Consider the following 7,681-nt stretch of genomic DNA (forward strand, 5'->3'; position numbering starts at 1 on the left):
AGCTTCTCACAAAGTGATTCATCCTGGTTTGATTGGAACGACGAAGAAGCTGTGCTATTCCCAAACTGGGAAACTGGAATCACCTGATTTGAAAGTGGGATAACTTCTTCATGCCAACTCCTATGAGATTTATTCAACTTCCTGGTGATTCTCCACCACTTTATGTATCCAAATCAAGCTTCTCACAAAGTGATTCATCCTGGTTTGATTGGAACGACGAAGAAGCTGTGCTATTCCCAAACTGGGAAACTGGAATCACCTGATTTGAAAGTGGGATAACTTCTTCTTGCCAACTCCTATGAGATTTATTCAACTTCCTGGTGATTCTCCACCACTTTATGTATCCAAATCAAGCTTCTCACAAAGTGATTCATCCTGGTTTGATTGGAACGACGAAGAAGCTGTGCTATTCCCAAACTGGGAAACTGGAATCACCTGATTTGAAAGTGGGATAACTTCTTCATGCCAACTCCTATGAGATTTATTCAACTTCCTGGTGATTCTCCACCACTTTTGTATCCAAATCAAGCTTCTCACAAAGTGATTCATCCTGGTTTGATTGGAACGACGAAGAAGCTGTGCTATTCCCAAACTGGGAAACTGGAATCACCTGATTTGAAAGTGGGATAACTTCTTCATGCCAACTCCTATGAGATTTATTCAACTTCCTGGTGATTCTCCACCACTTTATGTATCCAAATCAAGCTTTTCACAAAGTGATTCATCCTGGTTTGATTGGAACGACGAAGAAGCTGTGCTATTCCCAAACTGGGAAACTGGAATCACCTGATTTGAAAGTGGGATAACTTCTTCATGCCAACTCCTATGAGATTTATTCAACTTCCTGGTGATTCTCCACCACTTTATGTATCCAAATCAAGCTTCTTCACAAAGTGATTCATCCTGGTTTGATTGGAACGACGAAGAAGCTGTGCTATTCCCAAACTGGGAAACTGGAATCACCTGATTTGAAAGTGGGATAACTTCTTCATGCCAACTCCTATGAGATTTATTCAACTTCCTGGTGATTCTCCACAACTTTATGTATCCAAATCAAGCTTCTTACAAAGTGATTCATCCTGGTTTGATTGGAACGACGAAGAAGCTGTGCTATTCCCAAACTGGGAAACTGGAATCACCTGATTTGAAAGTGGGATAACTTCTTCATGCCACACTCCTATGAGATTTATTCAACTTCCTGGTGATTCTCCACCACTTTATGTATCCAAATCAAGCTTCTCACAAAGTGATTCATCCTGGTTTGATTGGAACGACGAAGAAGCTGTGCTATTCCCAAACTGGGAAACTGGAATCACCTGATTTGAAAGTGGGATAACTTCTTCTTCATGCCAACTCCTATGAGATTTATTCAACTTCCTGGTGATTCTCCACCACTTTATGTATCCAAATCAAGCTTCTCACAAAGTGATTCATCCTGGTTTGATTGGAACGACGAAGAAGCTGTGCTATTCCCAAACTGGGAAACTGAATCACCTGATTTGAAAGTGGGATACTTCTTTCATGCAACTCCTACGACGAATAAGCTGTGCTTTCCCAAACTGGGAAACTGGAATCACCTGATTTGAAAGTGGGATAACTTCTTCATGCCAACTCCTATGAGATTTATTCAACTTCCTGTGATTCTCCACCACTTTATGTATCCAAATCAAGCTTCTCACAAAGTGATTCATCCTGGTTTGATTGGAACGACGAAGAAGCTGTGCTATTCCCAAACTGGGAAACTGGAATCACCTGATTTGAAAGTGGGATAACTTCTTCTTCCGCCAACTCCTATGAGATTTATTCAACTTCCTGGTGATTCTCCACCACTTTATGTATCCAAATCAAGCTTCTTCACAAAGTGATTCATCCTGGTTTGATTGGAACGACGAAGAAGCTGTGCTATTCCCAAACTGGGAAACTGGAATCACCTGATTTGAAAGTGGGATAACTTCTTCATGCCAACTCCTATGAGATTTATTCAACTTCCTGGTGATTCTCCACCACTTTATGTATCCAAATCAAGCTTCTTACAAAGTGATTCATCCTGGTTTGATTGGAACGACGAAGAAGCTGTGCTATTCCCAAACTGGGAAACTGGAATCACCTGATTTGAAAGTGGGATAACTTCTTCTTCATGCCAACTCCTATGAGATTTATTCAACTTCCTGGTGATTCTCCACCACTTTATGTATCCAAATCAAGCTTCTTACAAAGTGATTCATCCTGGTTTGATTGGAACGACGAAGAAGCTGTGCTATTCCCAAACTGGGAAACTGGAATCACCTGATTTGAAAGTGGGATAACTTCTTCATTGCCAACTCCTATGAGATTTATTCAACTTCCTGGTGATTCTCCACCACTTTATGTATCCAAATCAAGCTTCTCACAAAGTGATTCATCCTGGTTTGATTGGAACGACGAAGAAGCTGTGCTATTCCCAAACTGGGAAACTGGAATCACCTGATTTGAAAGTGGGATAACTTCTTCGCCAACTCCTATGAGATTTATTCAACTTCCTGGTGATTCTCCACCACTTTATGTATCCAAATCAAGCTTCTCACAAAGTGATTCATCCTGGTTTGATTGGAACGACGAAGAAGCTGTGCTATTCCCAAACTGGGAAACTGGAATCACCTGATTTGAAAGTGGGATAACTTCTTCATGCCAACTCCTATGAGATTTATTCAACTTCCTGGTGATTCTCCACCACTTTATGTATCCAAATCAAGCTTCTTACAAAGTCATTCATCCTGGTTTGATTAGAACGACGAGGAAGCTGTGCTATTCCCAAACTGGGAAACTGGAATCACCTGATTTGAAAGTGGGATAACTTCTTCATGCCAACTCCTATGAGATTTATTCAACTTCCTGGTGATTCTCCACCACTTTATGTATCCAAATCAAGCTTCTCACAAAGTGATTCATCCTGGTTTGATTGGAACGAAGAAGCTGTGCTATTCCCAAACTGGGAAACTGGAATCACCTGATTTGAAAGTGGGATAACTTCTTCATGCCAACTCCTATGAGATTTATTCAACTTCCTGGTGATTCTCCACCACTTTATGTATCCAAATCAAGCTTCTCACAAAGTGATTCATCCTGGTTTGATTGGAACGACGAAGAAGCTGTGCTATTCCCAAACTGGGAAACTGGAATCACCTGATTTGAAAGTGGGATAACTTCTTCATGCCAACTCCTATGAGATTTATTCAACTTCCTGGTGATTCTCCACCACTTTATGTATCCAAATCAAGCTTCTTACAAAGTGACTCATCCTGGTTTGATTGGAACGACGAAGAAGCTGTGCTATTCCCAAACTGGGAAACTGGAATCACCTGATTTGAAAGTGGGATAACTTCTTCATGCCAACTCCTATGAGATTTATTCAACTTCCTGGTGATTCTCCACCACTTTATGTATCCAAATCAAGCTTCTCACAAAGTGATTCATCCTGGTTTGATTGGAACGACGAAGAAGCTGTGCTATTCCCAAACTGGGAAACTGGAATCACCTGATTTGAAAGTGGGAATAACTTCTTCATGATTGCCAACTCCTAACGACGACGAAGTTGTGCTATTCCAAACTGGGAAACTGGAATCACCTGATTTGAAAGTGGGATAACTTCTTCATGCCAACTCCTATGAGATTTATTCAACTTCCTGGTGATTCTCCACCACTTTATGTATCCAAATCAAGCTTCTCACAAAGTGATTCATCCTGGTTTGATTGGAACGACGAAGAAGCTGTGCTATTCCCAAACTGGGAAACTGGAATCACCTGATTTGAAAGTGGGATAACTTCTTCTTGCCAACTCCTATGAGATTTATTCAACTTCCTGGTGATTCTCCACCACTTTATGTATCCAAATCAAGCTTCTCACAAAGTGATTCATCCTGGTTTGATTGGAACGACGAAGAAGCTGTGCTATTCCCAAACTGGGAAACTGGAATCACCTGATTTGAAAGTGGGATAACTTCTTCATGCCAACTCCTATGAGATTTATTCAACTTCCTGGTGATTCTCCACCACTTTATGTATCCAAATCAAGCTTCTCACAAAGTGATTCATCCTGGTTTGATTGGAACGACGAAGAAGCTGTGCTATTCCCAAACTGGGAACTGGAATCACCTGATTTGAAAGTGGGATAACTTCTTCTTCGCCAACTCCTATGAGATTTATTCAACTTCCTGGTGATTCTCCACCACTTTATGTATCCAAATCAAGCTTCTCACAAAGTGATTCATCCTGGTTTGATTGGAACGACGAAGAAGCTGTGCTATTCCCAAACTGGGAAACTGGAATCACCTGATTTGAAAGTGGGATAACTTCTTCATGCCAACTCCTATGAGATTTATTCAACTTCCTGGTGATTCTCCACCACTTTATGTATCCAAATCAAGCTTCTCACAAAGTGATTCATCCTGGTTTGATTGGAACGACGAAGAAGCTGTGCTATTCCCAAACTGGGAAACTGGAATCACCTGATTTGAAAGTGGGATAACTTCTTCATGCCAACTCCTATGAGATTTATTCAACTTCCTGGTGATTCTCCACCACTTATGTATCCAAATCAAGCTTTTCACAAAGTGATTCATCCTGGTTTGATTGGAACGACGAAGAAGCTGTGCTATTCCCAAACTGGGAAACTGGAATCACCTGATTTGAAAGTGGGATAACTTCTTCATGCCAACTCCTAAGATTTATTCAACTTCCTGGTGATTCTCCACCACTTTATGTATCCAAATCAAGCTTCTCACAAAGTGATTCATCCTGGTTTGATTGGAACGACGAAGAAGCTGTGCTATTCCCAAACTGGGAAACTGGAATCACCTGATTTGAAAGTGGGATTCTTCTTCATTGCCACTCCTATGAGATTTATTCAACTTCCTGGTGATTCTCCACCACTTTATGTATCCAAATCAAGCTTCTTACAAAGTGATTCATCCTGGTTTGATTGGAACGACGAAGAAGCTGTGCTATTCCCAAACTGGGAAACTGGAATCACCTGATTTGAAAGTGGGATAACTTCTTCATGCCAACTCCTATGAGATTTATTCAACTTCCTGGTGATTCTCCACCACTTTATGTATCCAAATCAAGCTTCTCACAAAGTGATTCATCCTGGTTTGATTGGAACGACGAAGAAGCTGTGCTATTCCCAAACTGGGAAACTGGAATCACCTGATTTGAAAGTGGGATAACTTCTTCTTGCCAACTCCTATGAGATTTATTCAACTTCCTGGTGATTCTCCCAACTTTATGTATCCAAATCAAGCTTCTCACAAAGTGATTCATCCTGGTTTGATTGGAACGACGAAGAAGCTGTGCTATTCCCAAACTGGGAAACTGGAATCACCTGATTTGAAAGTGGGATAACTTCTTCAATCCCAACTCCTATGACCAAGATGCGGTTCATCTTTGTTTTTCCCAAACTGGAAACTGGAATCACCTGATTTGAAAGTGGGATAACTTCTTCATGCCAACTCCTATGAGATTTATTCAACTTCCTGGTGATTCTCCACCACTTTATGTATCCAAATCAAGCTTCTCACAAAGTGATTCATCCTGGTTTGATTGGAACGACGAAGAAGCTGTGCTATTCCCAAACTGGGAAACTGGAATCACCTGATTTGAAAGTGGGATAACTTCTTCTTGCCAACTCCTATGAGATTTATTCAACTTCCTGGTGATTCTCCACCACTTTATGTATCCAAATCAAGCTTCTCACAAAGTGATTCATCCTGGTTTGATTGGAACGACGAAGAAGCTGTGCTATTCCCAAACTGGGAAACTGGAATCACCTGATTTGAAAGTGGGATAACTTCTTCATCCAACTCCTATGAGATTTATTCAACTTCCTGGTGATTCTCCACCACTTTATGTATCCAAATCAAGCTTCTCACAAAGTGATTCATCCTGGTTTGATTGGAACGACGAAGAAGCTGTGCTATTCCCAAACTGGGAAACTGGAATCACCTGATTTGAAAGTGGGATAACTTCTTCATGCCAACTCCTATGAGATTTATTCAACTTCCTGGTGATTCTCCACCACTTTATGTATCCAAATCAAGCTTCTTACAAAGTGATTCATCCTGGTTTGATTGGAACGACGAGAAGCTGTGCTATTCCCAAACTGGGAAACTGGAATCACCTGATTTGAAAGTGGGATAACTTCTTCTCTGCCAACTCCTATGAGATTTATTCACTTCCTGGTGATTCTCCACCACTTTATGTATCCAAATCAAGCTTCTTACAAAGTGATTCATCCTGGTTTGATTGGAACGACGAAGAAGCTGTGCTATTCCCAAACTGGGAACTGGAATCACCTGATTTGAAAGTGGGATAACTTCTTCTTGCCAACTCCTATGAGATTTATTCAACTTCCTGGTGATTCTCCACCACTTTATGTATCAAATCAAGCTTCTTCACAAGTGATTCATCCTGGTTTGATTGAACGACGAAGAAGCTGTGCTATTCCCAAACTGGGAAACTGGAATCACCTGATTTGAAAGTGGGATAACTTCTTCATGCCAACTCCCCTATGACGAGAAGCTGTGCTATTCCCAAACTGGGAAACTGGAATCACCTGATTTGAAAGTGGATAACTTCTTTTTCCTGCCAACTCCATAGATTTATTAGATTCAACTTCCTGGTGATTCTGCCACCACTTTAATGTATCCAATCAAGCTTCTCTCAAAGTGATTCATCCTGGTTTGATTGGAACGACGAAAAGCTTTGCTATTCCCAAACTGGGAAACTGGAATCACCTGATTTGAAAGTGGGATAACTTCTTCTTGCCAACTCCTATGAGATTTATTCACTTCCTGGTGATTCTCCACAACTTTATGTTATCCAAATAAAGCTTCTCCAACAATTGTGATTCATCCTGGTTTGATTGAACGACGAAGAAGCTGTGGCTATTCCCACGGGGCAAGTGGAATCACTTGATTTGAAGTGGGCTACCTCTTCATGCGCAACCTCCTATTACGAAGAGTTGTGCTATTCCCAAACTGGAAACTGGAATCACCTGATTTGAAAGTGGGATAACTTCTTCATGCCAACTCCTATGAGATTTATTCAACTTCCTGGTGATTTTCCACCACTTTGTATCTCAATCAAGCTTCTCACAAGTGATTCATCCTGGTTTGATTGAAACGACAAGACCTTCCTATTCCCAAACTGGGAAACTGAATCACATGATTTGAAAGTGGGATAACTTTCTTTTTGCAACTCTATGAGATTATTCAACTTCCTGGTGATTCTCCACCACTTTATGTATCCAAATCAAGCTTCTCACAAAGTGATTCATCCTGGTTTGATTGGAACGACGAAGAAGCTGTGCTTTTCCCAAACTGGGAAACTGGAATCACCTGATTTGAAAGTGGGATAACTTCTTCTTGCCAACTCCTATGAGATTTATTCAACTTTCCTGGTGATTCTCCACCACTTTATGTATCCAAATCAGACTTCTCACAAAGTGATTCATCCTGGTTTGATTGGAACACGAAGAAGCTGTGCTATTCCCAAACTGGGAAACTGGAATCACCTGATTTGAAAGTGGGATAATAACTTCTTCATGCCACTCCACAACGTCCTACAACAAGAAGTTGTGCTATATTCCAAACTGGGAAACTGGAATCACCTGATTTGAAAGTGGGATAAACTTCTTATTGCCAAA

At 40.8% G+C, this 7,681-nt stretch overlaps 1 long non-coding RNA gene across 1 annotated transcript; it reads right to left on the minus strand.

Annotated features, from left to right (window-relative positions):
• Positions 1-1,239: 1,239 nt before the first annotated feature.
• Positions 1,240-1,776, minus strand: LOC125594747. Its single transcript, XR_007329979.1, has 2 exons — positions 1,578-1,776; positions 1,240-1,316 (listed from the first exon to the last, which is right to left on the minus strand). It is a non-coding gene; the product is annotated as an uncharacterized LOC125594747 (long non-coding RNA).
• Between the last annotated feature and the right edge of the window lie 5,905 nt (positions 1,777-7,681).

Source organism: Brassica napus (genome assembly GCF_020379485.1).
Source record: "Brassica napus cultivar Da-Ae chromosome C4 unlocalized genomic scaffold, Da-Ae chrC04_Random_20, whole genome shotgun sequence".
Classification (NCBI taxonomy): domain Eukaryota; kingdom Viridiplantae; phylum Streptophyta; class Magnoliopsida; order Brassicales; family Brassicaceae; genus Brassica; species Brassica napus.